Here is a 21,140-nt window from a genome sequence, read left to right on the forward strand (position 1 = left end):
TTGAAATTAAATCTAACTGACAACAGGGTCAGTTTTGTAAACTACCTTGATGCTGTGCTCTGTACTATATATTTCCTGTCCTGCAGTATTCAGTGCTATCCCAAAACTAATATGTTAAAAAATTCCCATAAAGGAAAGTCGCTCTATTCTAACATGCATTGTGTGCTTGAATTTCAGTCATTAAAACACTCACAGATCCTAAAAAATCCTATAAAATGGTTTATCAAGTCTAGTGCTTATTTAACGCAGGCCCTCTTCCTTGAAGAAGAAGATATTTCTGCTGTAGAGATCAAAAACTAGTTCTTGGGACTGGACTGTTGGCTCAGCCTTTCATCTTTCTAAAGTTGATAGTATGAGTATCAATAATGATAATATTATTAGTAATAATAACAATAATAATACCCAACAATAATTTCCTCAAGTCTTACCCAAATGTTGTCTATTCCAACAGATGACAGTTGCAACACCCTGGGTGGGTGGTGTCCCTCCAGAGCACAACCGATAACTTGCGAATATGTTCCAAATCCAAATATGAAAGTAAACCAGGAGTTTCAGGCAATTTCAAATGATGAGTTTATTCCTAATAAATCACCATCATATCATACTCATTGTGATCATGAGATTGTCCGGTGTGCAAAGTTAAAAAATTCAGATTACTGTGTGCAGCTGAAGAGTAAGCCCCAATGCATTTTTGGTATGATAATTACCCTTCGTCAGGGGAAATGTTCGTAAAAACGTAAAGATAGGAGTAAATTGAAGCAAAAGTATTGCTCAATCTAATGTCATGCAGGTGCCTTGTGACTAAATACCACAATTCTGTGTGTTAATGAGATCATAAGAAACTGATAAAATAAATGTATACTGGCAAACAGTCAAGTTAAAAAAAAAGTGCTTAAACTGATTGGTGATGAAATGTAGTGACACCCAAAGTCGCCGATACTTAAAAGCCGGTGATGTGTGTCAAAGAAACGCACCTGTTAAGTGAATCGATGAACGGTTTAAATAAAGTTAACGTAGCCGGTAGAAAAACAGTTGAGAAGTGAGACAAGAAAAACGGATCAGTGAAACAAAAATTAAACTAATTCCAACAGAACACAGCAACGCTTATATTTTACCACATTATAAGATATGTCACAAAGAATCTATTACACTTATAAAAGCTCTATGTTACCAAGAACATTAGATAAGCTGGTAATAGCTCATAAGTTGAGCACACATAACAGTGAACTGTAAACCAGGAATGTACAGGTTCAAATCTTAATAAAATAATTTGAGTGGATCACCTGCCACAGTGATCCATGTATAGCTTGCAGGTGACAGGGTTTCATACCAGTATGGAATGTCAGTATTTACTTTGCAGGTCATTACATCGTGGACATTACATCGGGAGTACCTTTACATCACATGTTTTTACATTGAGAGCTAAAATTATGTTATAGTTAAGTCTCGTAGTAATATCCTACCTTACGTTAAAAATAAATTTGAAATTCACTGAAAAAAACAAAGGGCAAAGTGAAGTTATAGTCAGGGTCGCTGAGTGTGCACAGTAGGGTCTTGCATACTTAATGGAACTTGGGTGTCTGGAGACAGTGGGCTCTACACACAGTCTTGACACTGAATGCAGACTGTGTTCAATAGGGGCTTGCCCTGACAATTTTGTGGTTGATTCACGTCATTTAGAAGTGGAGAAATACTTGTGTCCCACGGAGTAGCACCGTACTCCGCCATGTACGTCATGGGAAGGCCTTCAGCAGCAACATGACCACCCACAGGGCCTACAGCTTCAGAGGTTTGGAGGGTCGGCTCTAATTACGATGGACCATCCATCCAAAGCTCTTATTATATGTTCACAACGGCTGTGATAGACACCGCGGTTATGCACAGGGAAATAACACATTAAACCTATGTATTGGGAGGGAATATTCGGTGCATCAGGCCTATTGATGTTTGTGTTTTTTCTGTTTGAAGCTCATAATTTAATATTGTTTCTGCAAAACACTGAAAAAATGGCACTGGCAGATGTCCTTTCAACAAAAGAGATGCCGTCGCACACCGGGCATCTTTAAATGTGTGGGCACCCCTCTTGGGGACCGGCCATCCACTGCCCTCACAGCCCTGGTGGGCTGCCCTCCCAATTCTAACTAATTCACAGGAATTGAGAGTCTAGACTAACCATAAATCTGGTATAAAAGTTGCAATAGGTAGAGTAGGTGGAAAATAAAATGTAAAATGAATGATGTGGGCAACAGGGAATCATACCTTTAATTGAAAACAGAGGAGTTGAACATACAAATATGAGAGCTGGGGTCATATCTGATTTCCATGGTTGTCACTGGCTTTATCAATGAATTCCAATTCTAGTGAATTGTGTGCAAATTATTTTATATGGCTCTGGAGCTTTAGAAGTCTGGTCACTGAAAAGACAGCTTGAAAAGTAAAGTTTTCAGAGAAGGTCCAATGTCGAAAAGAAGGAACAGGCTTCATTATTGGAACAACTGGTATCACAGGAAAAACATTGACAAGGAGAATTACAGCAGACAAGGACATAAAAAGATGTACTTTGAAATGTTCCTCTGGTGATGAGGCTTAAACAAAAGGTCAAAGCTGTGTACAACATTAGAAGTGTCTGGGGAAGGAACAGCTCGACAAGTATCATCAAGGCCCGTGCAAAGGTTGAGGAGCTTTGAGTGGTTGGAAGAAAGTAGAAAGAAAATAGAATAGGACTGACTCTGTGCAAATATTTACAAGGGGATTGCGGCATCCGAACGTCACCTTTTACAGCATTCCAATGCACTGCACAATATTTACAAAGTAGATTTTAGCCACTTTTCGTGGCTTAGGGCCTCATGTAGGTAAATAAATTTTACCGGTTCTTAAATACCGAGCCGTACCGAATCGGTAAATTAGAATCGGTAAGTTATATGTAGGTAAAAATTCGGTAACAGTTACCGATTCGGTAACATTCGGTAATCACGAATCGGTAATCACCGAATCGGTAAATACCGAGGTGGTATTTACCGAATCGGAAAATACCGAGGTGGTATTTACCGAATCGGAAAATACCGTATCGGTATGTACGGATTCGGTAAATAAAATCACATGACTTGACGAAACAGCTAATCCTGTGCAACGACAGCCCACCCAACCAGGAAGTGCCCACACCCAGGCAGGTGTACATAATTAGCCGAAGTGGCCACACCCAGGCAGGTGTACATAATTAGCCGACCCTGGAAAGGCATGGAGTGCAGAGGAGAGGCAGGGAGCCGTTGCATGTGCGAGCGGGTAAACGAACAGCATGTCCAGCCAGAGAACACAGAGAGACGGAGGGGAAAGGAGGAGGAAGCTGAAATTCAGCCCCAAGGAACTCCAGGTGCTGGTGGAGGAGGTGGTGAAGCAGCACCAGAAGCTGTTTGGAAGGCAATCCCTGCAAGTGCCTGAGGCTGAAAAGCGCAACATATGGCTGGCCATCCAGGCGCAGGTCAATGCTGTGGGAGTGACCCACAGGGACATTGAGGTCCTCAAAAAGCGCTGGTATGACCTGAGGATTGTAACCAAGAGGAAGATGGGCGACATCCAGAAGGAGGCCAGCCAGACCGGAGGTGGAACCAACAGGGCACCTGCCCTCACCGAACTGGAGGAGCTGGTGGCGGCCACAATCGAGCAGGAGAGCGTCGTGGGTCTTGGGGACGCCGACAGCTCTGCCAGAGCCGCAACACACCAAGGTAAGACGAAAGCACAGCAATGTAGCCCCCCCTACCCCTAACCCACATCCCCCATTGTGAAACGAGAATCACACTGCAGTCCACACGTGTCAGTGCAGACAGGCAATGTATTCCGGGAGATGTAGTCAGGGCAACACTAACCATGACGTAAATGTTACAGGGCAACAAGGCATGTCACGCACTCGAGGCACAAGGAGACAGAGGACATATTGGAATGTGAAATGATTTATTGTGACGCTTGCAATGCAGCCCTTCGGGGACACTGAGCCAATGTTGTATTTCTGTCCACAGATGTGACATCATGCAGGACAGGGCATGCTGCAGGAGAGACGGCACACCGGCCACAAATATCACCTCCAGCCAGCACAAGTTCAGACCAGGGAGCAGGCCCACTGGCAGCCGCACCACCAACACAGCCAGCCTCGCCGCACCCAGAGCCAGCATCACCTCACCGAGAGCCAGCATCACCACAACCAGAGCCAGCATCGCCACTCATGTTCGAATCACCGGCCACATCTCCGCTTGCAGGTGTGAGAATGAGGAGGCGTCCAGCAGCCAGGCTACGAGCCTTAGACACCTCGTCAGACGACAGCATGGGCCCAGAAGACCGCACCGGGCCCCAGGAAGGGAGCCATGCCACTGTGCCCCACACCTCACAGGCAGCACAGACGGGAGCAAGAGGGCGCCGCAGGTCGCGTGTCCAGAGTCCACCAGCACCCACTGACGGCCATGGTGTCTTCTTGGGGCTCGAGGGCCAAATGTTGAAACAACAGCGCCTGCAATCCAAGGCAGTCATGTCAGTCCAGAGGCACATGCGGGTGATGAAGACAACATTAGTCAACATGGACAATAACATTAGCGGCATGGCTGCGGGCATTCGGGACATGTCCCAGTCAATCCAGCAGTTGTGCAGCAAATTAGATGCTGACATCGAAGCACGGCGCCGGGAACGCCAGAGAAGGGGCACTACCAGCAGGGCACTCAACCGTCTGGCAACTGCGACTTCTCTACTGTGCCGGCGCTCTGTGACGATGCAGGAGGGCCTAACACAGTGCTGCAGCGACCTGTCTCGGGGGATGGTGCAGGTGACAAGTGCACTAGGGGTGCTATTGACTAGTCAGGCGTCGACAACTGCTGCAGGGGATGCTGCGGAGAGCATCGACACCAGCAGCAGCATCACACCCCCCGTCCCAGAAGCACGCAGGAGCAGCAGGCGGCTTGGGGTTGGCTCTAGTGAGGATGCACAGGCCGTGCAATCCACCACTGCAGCGCGTATGCGCAAACATTGATGTAGCCCTGCTTAGCCACTTCCCATTGGGTGACGTAACCCTGGACATACTCCTTGTATAGATGGTATATTGCCAGATTGGCCTGTTCATGTGTTCATGGCGTGGTGCCACATTAAAACTACGTCATGACTTCTCACAACTCGCTGTGTCCCCTCACTTACTCAGAAATAGTTGCATGTGATCTCTGCCCGTCTCTCTCTCCCATCGATTGCAGTTGGCACTCTAGCTGCGTTGCCCTCTGGCTGGCCTGACTCATCCTCGTTGTCCTCAAAATATGTTAGTTCCACATCTGTACCTTTTTTCGTGGCAAGGTTGTGCAGCATTGCACAAGTGGCAATGATCTTGCAGCAGGTGATGGGTTTGTACTGGTGTGCGCCTCCGCTCTTGTGCAGGCAGCGGAACCTGCTCTTCAGTAGTCCAAACGTGCGCTCCACCACATTGCGTGTTGTTTTGTGTGCCACGTTGTATCGTCTCTCACTCTGGGTTGCTGGGTGTAGGTAGGGAGTGAGGATGAATGAACGGCATGCATATGCACTGTCGCCTGGATGAGTAAAAGGGAACCATCAGTGACATGCCTCTATACACTATGATTTGCAGGTTTCAAGGGGCGTCACTGTTACTTACCTAGCAGGTATCCCTCTCCGAATTCTCCGGCACTCAGTCGTGTGTAGATCCCACTATTCTGGAAGATGTAAGAGTCGTGGGTGCTCCCAGGAAACTTTGCAACAATATCTGTGATGATGTTCCCTGCATCACAGCTCACCTGCACATTGATGGAGTGGGTGGACTTCCTGTTCCTGTAGATGTGCTCTGTGTCAGCTGGTGGACAGATTGGGATGTGTGTACCATCAATACAGCCGATGACATGGGGGAACTGTGCCATGTGATATAAGTCTGTTTTTGTTTTCTGCAGTGCAGCCTGTGTGTTTGGGAAGCTTATGTAGTGGTGCATTCTCTGCATCATGGCACCCAGGAACTTCCTGAAGAAACGTGACAGGCAACTCTGGGATACCCCACCCACCGCAGCTATCACCACCTGATAACTGCCGGATGCCAACAGATGTAGGCTGCAGAGCACCTGCACATGTGGGGGTATGGCGTGCGCCCTTCTTATTGGATGGTCCAGGAGTGGGTGTAGGTCCCTGATTAAGTCCATGATGGTTTCGGGGTGTAGCCTGTACCTCTCATGTATCTCTGCATCAGTCAGCTGGAATAGTGTGATGCGCTGTCTGTAGATTTGTTCCTCCCGTCGCCACACCCTCAGTCCTGCTGCCTGTAGACGTAGGCGCCTTGCAATGACGTACATAGCGGCCATGTTGTCCACGCTGTTGCATTTTGGGATTGCTTATCTGCACTGTTGATGGTTACCACCTGCTTTCAATCCGTGTTAATTACCGACTCTTATTTACCGATTTTCCTGGATTTCTTAATTACCGAGTGCTCCTACATGTCATTTTAATTTTTACCACTTCATATTTACCACTTCATGTTTACCGAATCGTTAATTATGTATTCGGTAACTCTGATTCGGTATTTTGGAATTCGGTAAATATGAATCGGTATTTACCGCCTCATATTTACCGAAAAGTGGTTTTTGGACTCCTACATCTCACTTGTCTGAATACCGGTCGGTAACGGCATATTTACCGAATATCGGCCGTTACCGACCGGTATTTGGCTACCTACATGAGGCCCTTAATGTCGCTTGGTAAACATGGTTACCTTTTCAAGCAGTTTTCGGCGAGAAAAGGGTGTGCAAAGCGTGTTGCTGTGGGCATTCCACCACAACACCCATTGCTTTTTGACACTGCCCCAGATTTATAAGGCTCTGAGGCGGTGGCAAAAACTAGCGCCATGCAAAAGCAGGCGTTAGATTGGCGCAACAAGGAGAAATTATTTGATTTCTCCTCATTTTTACTATTTCTATGTGTGCTGCAAAGGAAAGCGTAAAACACCTGTAATGTGATGTGTTCTGCAGAATGCAGTATACATAGGAGTAGCAAATCTCCATTATTGATTGTTTATATGCAGGAAGGGACTCCTTTCTGCATATAAACAATCATTCCCTGCAACATAGGCACCCTTGCACCATAGCGCAAGGCTGTCTGTGTTGATGCTAGAAAGCTATTTTAACACCAGAGCAAGGGAAAACACACAGGTGCGACAAATTGTTGTAAATACGGCACATCTCTGTGTTTTTGAAATAACACACCACGGCGCCTCAGAATTTGCCACAGCGCTGCTCAATTTCCTCGTAGATCCGCCCCTAAGTATCAAGAAAATTAATGTGGATCTGATGTACAAAGATGTTTTGCGGTTTTGAAGCCTCTAGTTTTATAAAAAGACAGGCTTTGCAGCCACAAAACACATTTTTACAATGCATCACAGTCCTTTTGGATGCCAATAACTAAAGTCTTCCCAAATTGCAAAAGATCTGTTGCTATCCTTTCTAACTCCCTAGTAGGAGGTGGCATGAAAGGAGCATCTCTTTCTTAATTCCAATGTATTTCATTTATTATTTTTTTATGGACTTGTAGAGCATACAATTACCTACAATGGCACATATTGGCAAAATATACTACGAAAGGAGAAGTACTATGTGATAGAAAATAGACATATTTTAAGGAATTTGCCGAAGAGTTGATGGTCAATGATTAACTGTGCTTAGTGTTGAGTAATTCCAGATTTTGCTAGCTTACAAGTAAAGGAATGGCGCCCCCATTCAGAGCCTCCTTTTTCATGCACGGCTGGCACAGGTAAGAGCAGTGGGGTGCTGGGGCGGAGCGGGGCGGGGGTTGGGTGGGTGTAAGTCGACGGACGATGGTATAGGTAAAATTAAATAAAAATAATAATAGAACCACTTACCATGCACTCAGCGATGCGTTGAGCACAAGGTAAGCGATTTTTTTTAAATCCCGTCAACTGTTGACTTCACCACCCCACCCCGCCCACCCCCGTCCCGCCACACCACTCTTACCTCTGCCGGCTTAACCTGTCCTTATTTATTCTGGATAAGAAGGTGGGAGATAGAAGACAGAAGAAAGCATAAAGGCTGATCAGAAATATACATGCTTTCCATGACTTCGGGTCTTTGTCCCTCTATGGCATTGTGGAAGACACTCAGATTTTGGAAAATTATATGCTTAGCCAAAGGAATGTAGTGAAGTTGCCTGAGATGATGAGCAATGGGTGATCAACAAGGAAGACCTAATAGAAGTTTGACTGACATTTTCTGTATCAGCTGAAGTTTGTTGAGTTGCTAGAAAGGAAAACAGTTAAAGTGCGTTTCACTAATTCAGGTGAGAACCAAAAAATGTTAAGAGCTGTGTAAAGTAAAGAGTTTGCCACAATAGAGGGAGCATTTTCTTAACCACTTTGAGATAGAAGAAGAACAAAATATAATGTTCGTGATCTAGGCAGAAGAAACACATTTAATACCTATGGGAACAGGATAAGGGCGGGTGCACACAGATGACAGCCACCAATTTGAGTTCAAATGAAGGGAATCTTCCTACAAATGGAATCTTAGATTATTCGAGTTCCGTTTGATGCAGTTCATACTCATCCAAGATGCCACTGCAGAAAAACAGTTCCGAAAACTACTTTGGGGTTTGAGTGTATCTCCATCCATTCTAGAGATTGATTTGAGTATCTTCAGCTTAAAGTATGATCTCCACACCAAGGGCCACATGCATCAAGCTTTTTTCCGGTCGTAAATGGGCCGATTCGCAGAATCGGGCAATTTGCGACAGGAAAAGGGCCTTTTCCGATGCATGTACCTTTTTGCATTCGCAATATAGGTAATCGCAATTTATTGCGATTACCAAAATTGCAAATGCATTCAGCCGCGGCCGCTGCACTTAAGAGAGGTGGGGCAGTGGGGCCAGATGAGAGGGGATTTTGAGAGATGACCATGAAAGAAAATTAAATAAATAAATAATTAGTTTCCACTCGTGGTCGTCTCTCAAAATACCAACCACCCCTCCGCTTTTAACAACAGCGGCTGCGGCTAAATGCATTTAGGGAAGCGCAAATTGGGATACCCTATTTGAGATGCTTTAAGCCTTTCCTAAATGGAACTTTGCATTTAGGAAACGCTAATTACCATCAATTTCAAGTTGATGGTAATTTGCTAATTCTTTGAAAAAAGCACAAAAGTGCCCCCTTGGAATTGCATTCACAATTTGTGATTACCGCTGCTTTCTCTTGTTTGCTTTCCTCTAGAGATATGCATCGTTTCAGAAATGATAGCAGTAGTAACAGAGTGATCAAACAGGATGAGGGCAACAACTCCTCCATCCTGAATCAGTCAAAGCTGATACATAACCGTTACTAAGGCCACTTCAGCGCCATGAAATGCAAAAAAATACCAGCCTGGCCATGATCTGAAATAGAGTAGCAAATGCATTAATGCTTATTGATCTCCTTTTCTGCAACTTTGGCCATAACTGACAAGAGGAACAGAGAAAACATTACAAAAGTAAAGGAGGAGTAAAGAGAGAAAAAAATGTGCCAACAACCTCAGAGGACAGATGATAGATTCTATTTGTAACTAGATCGAGCAAGTCTGAGATTTTATATTCGAAATAGCAGCCTTAGTATTGTTATTGGGAGATGTAAATTGAATGAGCCTTTTCTTTCAGCTGAAAAGAGATGGGATCATCTGCATTCATGAAATGAAATAGGAAGCTAATGTTTCACCAAATTTCAAAGAAGGCACTATTGCTAAATGACAAGGGTTCGCTTCACTACTTTTTAAAGATTTAAACTATTTCTCTTGTGGATTTGCCTGCAGGATTGATACACACAGTGTAACATAGTGTGAGATGGCCTTACCTCCTTTTGATATATTTCTATAGTCGTGTAGTTTCCACTATTCAGTAGGAACTGCGTGTTTGTGTATGGCATAAACGTTGGGATGGCGCCAGACTGATTCTGTGCACCCCCTCAGGATATGTTGTCCCATAGACTAGCTAGCTCACAGTGCCATCATTAGCTCCCCAGACCTAGACAGGGAGCACATAGTTTTGGCAGTCACTGAACATGACAACCACGATCCCTCAGGAATCGTGGTGACGGATCTAAACCTTTTTGCTCAAACACCTGTGCTTTCTTTTGTTCAGAGAAATGGACACAGAATACACAGGGGGACGTTTTCAATATTTTCTTTTCAATATTTATTAAACCAACGTGATCTTGCTGAAATGCAAGCAAATTAACTAGTATAACAATCTGGCGTACTCCTACTAAGCATACCCTAACCTACGTGTCTATGGTGTTTGTGTGTTCTGCCAAGAATCCCGTGCTGGATGATCCAACCCCCTTACGTGTAGGGAAAAAGTGTAGGATCCCGTCTTGGTCATGGGCTGGATACCCCTCATGGAGATATCAGTCAGATGCTGGGTCAAATAATCAGTGTGTAGAGATGTCTGGGTGACAGCAGAAGTGCTCCAGTATCAAAACTCGGAAAAATATATTTCTTTATACTAAAAGTCATCCTTGCATTGGGCTGAGATTATAATCAGGCTGCCATTGTTTGTGTGCTACAGATAGCTGTGTCGACATGGGTACGAAAATAAGGAGTGCATTTGCAGAACGTATGTGTATGCCTTGTGCATAGTGTCAAGGCAATACGCTAGTATTCTTGCGTAGTTGATTCGAGTAAGCAAGGTTGGGGTTTCCAGGATACTAATCCAAACTGTCACGAATGCAAATGGGTGTCAAAAGTTGATGTGAAAAAGTGAGGGCAATTTAAAATGGCAACGTTTCCTTCTAGGCCTAACTAGGACACATGACACTATGGTCCCGATTTACATAAACATCATTAAATCTTCACTCGCAGATTTACACTTAAGAGCAAATGTAGATTCATTACATCATCAAATTCCCTAATTTTGTATGAAAACCTGTTCAAGACGCAGGTTTCCATACATATTTCCGGGAAGCCCTTGTGACATTCCCTGCAGGATCCTCTTCTTGTTATTTTGCGTGGGGAAAATATTTTTTCCTTGGAGAAACCTGCCTCCTTTTAACCCCAGCTAATCATAGGCATGATCCATTTCCCATCTATCCTCAAAAGGGTTTGGTGCTAGGCCTTGGCTGCAGTAAAAATCTGACCATTTTTGGTGTGGAAACGGAAAGTAGAGGAGTATATGAATGCCAACAAATTGTCCAACTTTGTGGGCATTCACAAACTTCCAAGGCTAACCATGCCATTGTGACCAAGGTCACCAACCACGAGTTATAATCATCATATATTTTCTCTTTTAGTTATTCACCTTTTTGATTATTTATGCTGCTCATTTACGTTCATTAATGTTGTTATTCGTTGCAATGTGATAATTCCGTCTGCTGGAATACATCCACGTTTTTCTGTACTGTTTGGATTTGTTTTTCAGTATTCCAGTGATCATTTTCCAGTGATAGTTTTTGAATAATAGGCTTCATAGCAATTCATAGCTGGACTTTGCACCTACTGTTTTAAAACAGTAAGTGAGTTTTCACAGAATGTAAGAATTTGAAAGTTAGCAAGAACTAATTTCTGAAATGTTCTATAATGTTCAGACAGAATATATAAAATAGAAAAGCGAGCTATAAGATAGAGTGGAACTTAGTTCCAAGGATTCCTGACTACTTTAGCTATCTCAAGCTATGATGAAGGCACATTCAGCCTTCCCTTTGCTTATCTGACGATTTGCAGACAGGGACAGCAGCTGCTGTTTCTTTGATGAACATCAGTTCTATTTTTCACAAAAGGTATGCAGGTGTTAACCATCCATGAATTTTGAAGTAGAACTCTTTTGCTGCTAAATTTAGTTTAGTTAGCCAAGAGAAATGAGGGGTTGGAGATGCTGATGTAAAAGAGGCTTTATGATGCTATCATTATATTACAATTTTTTTTTGTTATTCTGTCCCTTCACAAGTATCATTGACACTATCTTATTTATGGGAATTAAAGTTAATATCAAGGTTGTGTGCAGTAGGATAGGATTTTTTATTTTTGTAAATAATTAAAATATATTCCTAGTTTCCAAGTGCTCTTGAGTGTGCCTATTCATGATAAAAATGAGTTTGGACTCCTCTAACTAACCCTGTGAAATCTCACAGGACAGATTATCACCTAGAACACACATCACTTGAGTAATGCTCATTGTATTGCGGGGTGGGGCGGTCCACTCATTTTTCTGTGTCAGGCTGGCACATTGACTTAGGGGCCCTGGGGATGGGCGAGTAGATAAACGCAAGAATGAATTTATGTGTGGACGCCTTAATGCTTAAGTGCAAGGGTGAGCAGCAGAGTGCATGCACATTGGTTGAGTATGGGCCAAATCCCAGAAATCACTAAGAATGCACTTTCAGGTATTAGACAGACATTCTGACTTTGACAATGATTGTACTCTTTCTGAATATACTCTCCCCAGCAGTATTAACAATGTCTGAATGGTGTTACACAATTGAAAAGATAATAACCGTGGCATAACCAAAACAGCAATCAAAAGCATTAAAATAATGTTGTACTATCCCAACTTCGTATATAAGGAATTCAGATGAGCTAGAATCCATGTATTTTGTGTGACTTTACACTGTACACTGTACATCACTGTATTACCTCCTGTTTTACCTCTAAATCCTACAACCCTGCAGCTCCTCGGAAATCTGCAGATGGATCTCAAGCTCATCAGCTTCTTCTCGAAAGTTACCGACGTGTCCAAACTCACATTTATCCTAATAACTTGAGCGTGGCTGTCTGGGCTCTGGAATAGAACTCAGTCCTAAATTCCAACTCGACTATCCATGAGACTCTTGTGAAGGCTGGATGAGTTGCTTTATTTGTTGCATCAGAAAAGCGAGAAGAGCAAAATGAGCATGAAATGCCCCTGTGTCTGGAAACAAAGAATGTTTCCCCACAAAGAGCAGCCTGTGTATAATGTGCTGGTGGCTGAGCCTCCTCCTAGTACAGTGAATTCAGATATCAGATGCACCAAGATTGGGGCCTCGTCTTCCATTGGCAGTGTGGACCTGCTGAAGCCTTGATGCCAGCGCTCTTGCGGTGAAGATGGGTGCAAGGACAGCCAGAACACAGTGGGTGATATGAGGAAGGCCTTTGGAGAGGCAGGCCTGAAGATCCCCTGTGAGAGATCATGACTCAGCTGGACCTAATGGGGTTGGAAGACCATCAGCCATCGGCACACATTAGCCTAGGAAAGTAGGTCTAAAGAGACACTTCATGAGTCTTCTATGGAGATTAGGATGTTAGAGCTGCCACTATTTGAAAGAGTGGCGCATACACAGGATTACACTTTGTATGACCAAGAGCGAGTCTGCACCCCTGGGTAACAGCGAGCCTGAGTGGCAATGTTAAGAAGAAGAAAGAGAGACAAACAGCCCTCCTACCAAAGGACTCCTGCACCAGAGCTGGATGACAAGCAAACCTGCTACCATGTTGCTGCAAGAGACTGGAACATGCCTTTAAATCTCTGAAGTGCTCAGGTGAAGTAAGTGGTACAGCAACAAATACAATAGCAGCACAAATTGAACTGCTGGAACAAATTATAGGTTTATGAGTTGATCTCCTTCATAAGTGCCCATACTGAAAGACACCATGCTTGCCTGTAACTGCAGGAAGGAACATGCAGTCACACCCAGCAGTTCAGTAACTGCAACATGCGAGAACATAAGATATGCACTCAGCTCCTGACAACCTCCACCTCTACAATGTGAATTGTCTCCCTGTCTAATTACTGTGAACTTAAGTACAGAAATGTGTACTCCCCCTCTACACACTGCATACCTGAACAGCACTCTAAAGAGAAAGTGGGGGTTTGATGCTTGCTTCCCTAGAGCATAGAGCTGGAAGAGCAGCACAGACCTGCACTTCCTCCCAGAAGTAGGGCTCCTTGCATGCAATCGTATAGCCGGTGGCATGAACTGGGGGGGTCCAGGACTCAGGCAAAGCTCATATAAGGGCAAATGTTATACAAGGCGTGTAAGGAAAGCATGCACATGTCCTCTCCTATTTGACTTCAGGGAAGCTTGAGGAGGAGGGGGGTGCAAGAAGTATCACAGTAGTGTTGTATGCAGCAAATGGGATAAGGTTTGTATGACCCCAAGACATTAAATATATGTCATAAAACTCTCCCACTTCGATCCAAGTTGTCAAGCCAGTTCCTATACAGAACATTTAGGTCCCGATCTATGGTTGCATGATAAAAGCACGAATGGTTTTACCACACGTGCCTCACCACGCAGCCCAACCACAAATTTGTTTTAACCACGCATTCCTTTACCATGCATGACTTTACCACCAAATTTCGTTGCATAGGCATGAATGGTACAGGGGTATGTGTGGCTAAGGTTGCCACTATCCCACCTCCCTCCAAACACCCCCCACCCATGCCCCTGCGCTGTCCCTTTAACTACCCCAGCCCCTTTCACTGCCCTAAAACCTACCTGACACCCAAACACTAAAAACTACCCTAAATACCCATTCCCCTCCCACTGCCCTAAGGCCTTAAACCCTACCCTACTCTGACCACCCCGTCCCTTAAACTACCCCAACTCCTTTCACTACCCTAAAACCTACCCCGACCCCAGCCTTAAAAACGAACCCTACTTCCCACTGCCCTATTGTCTAAAACCCTGCACCCTAACTTACACCACCCGACCCGTCCCATGCGCAGTCCTTTATACTACCCTAATCCCTTCCAGTGCCCTAAAACCTACCTGACCATCCTCCTCTAAAAACCAATCCACCTACCCATTCCCCTCCGACTGCTCTAAGGCCTAAAACCCTACACTACCCCACCCCCTTGCCATCCCTTACACTACCCCAACCCCTTCCACTGCCCTAAAACCTACCCAGACACCCGTCCTAAAAACTAACCCAACTACCAATTCTCCTCCCACTGCCCTAAAGCCTAAAACCCTACACTACCCCCCCCATTCTGTTCCTTAAACTACCCCAGCCCCTTCCACTGCCCTAAAACCTACCCAACCCCTTCCCTGCCCTAAAAACTACCCAACTACCCATTCCTCTCCCACTGCCCTAAGGCCTTAAACCCTACACTACCCACCTCCCTATCCCCTGCGCTGTAACCCAACCCCTTCCACTGCCCTAAAACCTACCCAGACCCCTCCCACCCCTAAAAACAAAGCTAACTACCCATTCCCCTCCTACTTCTCTAAGGCATAAAACCCTGCACCCTAACTTACACTACCCCGCCCACCCTACTCTCCTTGTGCTGTCCCTTAAACTACCGCAACCCCTTGAACTGCCCTAAAACCTACCCCAACCCCCTCCCAGCCCTTAAAAAAATCAGCCCCACTTACCTCACCGTGGCATCTTCTTGCTTCCATCTTCCTGCAGCTAGACTGTGCACTGCCTTAACCACGCGTATGTGTGGTTAAGGCATGCGTGGGAGAGCTTGCGTTGTTGGAAAACGCGTGGTTCAGACCGAGGTGTTCCGATTGTTTGCACCAATTTACTAACACTTTGTGCTTGGTTTGCAATACTTTTGCAACACTAGCGCTGTTATAAGCATTGTGTTGGTGTTTATTTATCTATACATATCAGGGTTTGCTTTGGAAAGTTGGCCAAAGGATTGCAAATTAGCGCTCAGTGCTACTTTGCTCTACTTTACTTCAAGGGGGCACCATGGGTAGTTTATATGTGTTCCAATGGAACCAATCATGGTTTTGATTCAAATCCCTATGTACTGACAATTGTAGAAAGAGATTTAGCTAAAACCTTCTACTCCTTAACACAGGTGTAACAGGAGACATGTTTTAATATCTACATACGTTTCAAACTGTGCATGTGCCCTGCATTGTACAGCACACATAAAAAGCGGGATAGGTATTGTGGCATATACCTTTTGTACTGGAAGTCTTTCCTTCCAGTACAGAGTCTATGGATAACAGAACACGCATACCCTTGCAATATGGCACCAGAGTGTGAGAGTGTGTGTGTGTGTGTGTTGATGGTGGTAGTTTAAAGTGAGCCAGCGCTGAGGAAGACAAAAACAGTGCCATATTTTGATAGATTTGGTGCTGCTTTTTACTCTTCCTTTCACACAACGCAGTGCAGCAACATTGGATGGCATGTTAATGAAGGACTTCATAATCCTCTCTATGAGCAGAGTCCCAAAGCTAAGGAGAGGAGTGGACCTCTTGAGACAACTGCTCATCAAATGCAAGTTGAGAGTACCAATTCCTTCACTCCGATAATAAATATATTGAAGCACATGCCACAACTCCAAATTCTGCAGTATTTTCATGAATATGACTCCAAGCTTTCCATTGATATCTAATCACATACCGATCATGGTGCACCTAAACATTTTGGTCAACAACCCACTAAATAAAATAGCCTAGATTTTTTTCAAACGCACTAAGTGGGATATACTATACGCTGGATGTTGCTAGTACTGAAAGGTAAGGTCTGACGGATACCCAAGTTCACTTTTGATATCCAGAAAGACGTATTACTTTAAAAAAAGAATGAGCATTATGCGGAATTGAGATGGGATGGTAGCATAGCAGAGCAAATGGCACAATTAAATGGAGACTTTAGTGCTCAGGTATGCACAATGTGAAAAATGCAGCACAATGTTTTAAAATGTTCATTATATGTGAAATAGGCCACCTTAAATACAGAAAACGAATTGAAGTATATATATATATATCTATATCTATATATATATTCACTGAAAAAACCATAGGTTTCATGCACGTTATAATTAGGAATTAGCATTTAAAAAACCTTAGAAATTCACTGAAAAAACCATAGGTTTCAGGGGTGTTATAGTTAGCTGGACATTTCCCTCGTACAAAACCCTAGAAATTCCCCCGTTATAGCTAGTTCAGCTAACTATAACTCGCGCACCCGCAATGCACTGCTGATGACGTCACATATTACATCACTCATGACATGGTCAGTGACATCACTGATGACATCACTGATGACATCTCAAATGACATCACTGATGACATCACTGATTACATAATCCAGTGACTGTGTGTTTCTGTAAAGTTTAAATATGTTTTATCTATATAGGGAAAGGCCTATGGAAGAATGAATGGGTGTATAAGTGTGTGAATGGATGATTTAGTAGATGCGCGACTGACTCTATAAGTGAGTGATTAAATCTATGTAACTGCGGACTAGTGACTAAACTGTGTGAATGTCTGTATCTGTCTGTCTGTTGATGTGTAAGCAGCTGCATGAGTGTCTATATGGGTTATTGATTGGTTGTCTAAGTATCTGTATGGGTGCCTGAGTGTTTGTGTGGGTGGAGTGTGCATGGTTTTAAGAGTGTATCTGTGATTGACTGTATGGGTGGGTGAGTGTATGTATGGTTGTGTTAGTGAGTGAATATATATTTCATTAGTACATGTGTAATTTACTACACATGTGAACAGCAGTATATATGTATGTTGGAGTACAGAAATAACTATAACTGAGAGTGCGTGATAGTGTGAGTGGCTGTATGGATGAGTGTATGCTTGTATCATTGATTGTATAAGACCATAAGAATTTGCTAGTATTTGTATGAGTAATTGAGCTTGTGCGTGCATAATTGTATAGGTGAGTAAATGGCAGTGTGATTAATTACTTGCATGACTGAGTATATGTGTGAGTAACTCTATGGATGAGTAGCGGTGTGGGAGTGTCTATATAGGTGTACAAGTGCATATGATAGTCCTGTACTGAGTGACCATAAGTATGAGTGACTGTACGGGTGAGTGAGTGGATGAGTGTTTAGACCTAAGAGTCAGTGATGGGGTATGTACTTATTGGTGTTGGATTGTCTATGGTTTTGAGAGTGGCAGTATGTAATTTAGAGTGGGTGTATCAAAGGTTATTTTAGGGTGTGACAAGAAGCATCAAATGATCACATGAATGACATCATCAGTGATGTCATCAGTGATGTCATTTGAGATATCATCAGTGATGTCATCAGTGATGTCACTGACCATGTCATGAGTGATGTAATATGCGACGTCATCAGCAGTGCAGCGGGGGCGAGAGTTATAGTTAGCTGAATTAACTATAACGGGGGAATTTATAGTGTTTTGTACGAGGGAAATGTCCAGCTAACTATAACACCCCTGAAACCTATGTTTTTTTAGTGAATTTCTAAGGTTTTTTAAATGCTAATTCCTAACTATAACGTGCATGAAACCTATGTTTTTTTCAGTGAATTTCAAAGGTTTGTTAAATGCTAATTCCTCTCGATAACTTATCTCTAAAGCTATGATGTTTAATGATTTTCATTGGATTTCTAAATGTTTCTATTTCAGTGTGTCAATTCCTTTAATTATGTTTTTTTATATTGTTATTTCACCATTTTTTAACTTATTTTTTCAATTAATTCTTTTAATGTTTTTTATTTTTTTAATTGTACATTTTTTAAAAATATTTTTTATATTTTTTTAAATATGTTTTAAACTCTATTTTCAATACTTTATTATTATTTTTTTTACATTTTTATCGGATTTGTGCACCCTATGCGCACCTTTCTCGATCCCTGCACGAAAGCATCTGCGTACGGTATGCGTTGGGTACGTATTTTTGTGTGTGATTGCTATGCGACCGGTACGCGATTCGAAACCTATACTCGACATGTACAAAGCACGTTACGCGACACTTGCGCGCTTCCTCGATACATAATGTGCGTGTTTGACGCGGTGGGTGCGCAAATCCAGCGAAATATTTTAAATGTCAAGAAACATATATATATGTATTTCATGTGAATATTAATTGAAGACATAATCTAAACTACTCATAAAATTAATATGTTTTTACTTCTAACCCTATATTCTTTTTAAATGCAATTTCGCGGATTCGCGCTCAGTGCCTGCTGCCTATGCGCACGGTGCGCGGATCCCATTTGAACTGAAAAAAAGAGATTTGATTGGTTCATTACACTTCCTATTCTAACTATTGAAAGACCCCACCCATTTCAATCATTCTTCTTTGACCTTCTTTGGAGGAGCATCTCTCTGCAGAGAAGAACTTTTACACTTAGATCTAACTTTTTTTTTTTAAAACAGTGGCTTCAGGGCAGCAGGCATCTCCAGGATCTCATCATTCATCTGAGGATGAATTTTTGGAAGAACCACCACGCTCACAAAGATACTCAACTGTGGTGTGGACATTTTTCACTTTTCCTGAGGGGCAAAGCAAAACCATTGCCACCTTAGTGACCTGTAAGATCTGCCGGCGAGTGCTCTCCCGTGGGATCCCAACAAAAATTATATTCCTGCGGAACAGCAAGTATGATGAAGCATCTGAGGACCCTCCATCCAGTGAACCTTGCTCGAGAGGAATGCCGAAGAATGCGAGTTCTTCCAGCTCCATCAGATGCATCACAGCCAATCACTTCAAGGGTGGATCCATCTGTGCAAAACTTGGACATCCGTCCACAGTTTGCAACCCTAAAAGAGCTCTGCATAAAATGCAACGCTGTACTATGCTATGTAGAGCAGTCGATTGACCTTATCTGTCGAAAGCAAGAGAACCATCATTGCTAGTTTGTTTATTTATTTTTTTCCCTGAAGTTCATTGTTTTGTTCCTCCAGTTCTGTTTTTTCCTTTTTTTTAAGAAAACCCCCCAAAAATTAAAAATTGTTCAAAAAACCAAGGAAAAAATATAAAAGAAAAAAGAAGAAAAAAAAAAGTTCTTCTAAGAACTAACTTTCTTGGTTTAAAAAAAAGAGCTATATCTGTTTGTTAGTGTGTGAAAGTTTAGATGAATGTATGTGTAGTACGTAATTGACTGAATGAATGCATTAGTAGCGTATGGTGAATGTATAAGTGCAGAACTATGAGGAAGTGCTGCAGCATCACACAGTAACCTCTTTAACTTCCGAAGCACAGGGATGCAACATATGTACATATATATGTTGTAAATCTATGCTTCTCTCTGCACGGCTGCTTAAACTGCAGCCATAAGGTGACACAGGCACCCTTGCACCATGGTGCAAGGATATCTGTGTCATGTGGTGTTTGTTTTTGTGCAGGAAGACACACCTTCCTGCACAAAAACAATCAGAAAATGCATTTTTCTCCTTCAATGTATGCTGAACATTTTAGCATGCATTGAAGGTTAAAAAATGAGGAGAAATGAAAACAATTCTCCTTGTTGTGCTTTCCTACACCAATTGGAGAATGGTGCAGCATTCACACACATGTCGAGATTTATGATTTCTGATAAATCTGGAAATGTGTCTTGTTCTATGAGTATTCAGTGCAATCAGGCACAACAACACTTATAGAACACCCTTTCAATGCAAAGTGGTGTGTATGATGAGGTTCTATTTACATGGAGAAGAAAAGGTACACAGAGTGCCTTTTCCTCTCTTTGTAAATATGAAAGAGTGTCTTGCGCAATAACTATGTTACAAAAAGTGACATATTTCTGTTTGAAAAATTGCTTGCGAATGATAGAAGGTAAGCACAGAGTTTTGTCTGCAAAGATGCTCAAAGAAGAATGATTGAAATGATTGCGGTCCTTCAATAGGTACAATGGGAAATATTATAAACCTCTCAAATCTGTTTTTTTGGAGGTCACATGATATCCTATGACAGAGAGATTCCAAAACTACATAGGTATAAACAAAGTGTTTTTAAAAACGTATTCAAACTTTGTAGCTTCTTGCAGATCTGCCCATTCTGCATATTAATACTTAGTTAAACTTACCTTCACAGCAATAGAAATAAAAAATGGTACACATTTTTTTCAGATGTTTTTTGTAATGTAAATTGAGGTAAATTGCTTATTTTACAATTAGGATCTGTGAAAGAAAATATTTTTTTTTTATAACATGTAATAATACATTTTTAACAACACAGCATAATTTAAACAAAGTAATTTGTTTGCCTTTTTTGCTGTTCTCAGAATATATTGAATTTCACTAGAAATAGTGATTTCAATCGTACTCATCACATAGCAGCGAGCAGAAAAAAACAATCAAAAAGATTGTTTAAAGAAAACAATAAGCTGTTTTCAGTAAAATACCAGAAAATACAAATCACACATATATGAAATGCTTATGGCTAACAACATTTTATAACTTTAACTTATAAAAACTGTAAATGTTGTCAGTTTAAAATATTCACCAAGAC

This window comes from Triturus cristatus, chromosome 2_2, assembly GCF_964204655.1.
Source record: "Triturus cristatus chromosome 2_2, aTriCri1.1, whole genome shotgun sequence".
Classification (NCBI taxonomy): domain Eukaryota; kingdom Metazoa; phylum Chordata; class Amphibia; order Caudata; family Salamandridae; genus Triturus; species Triturus cristatus.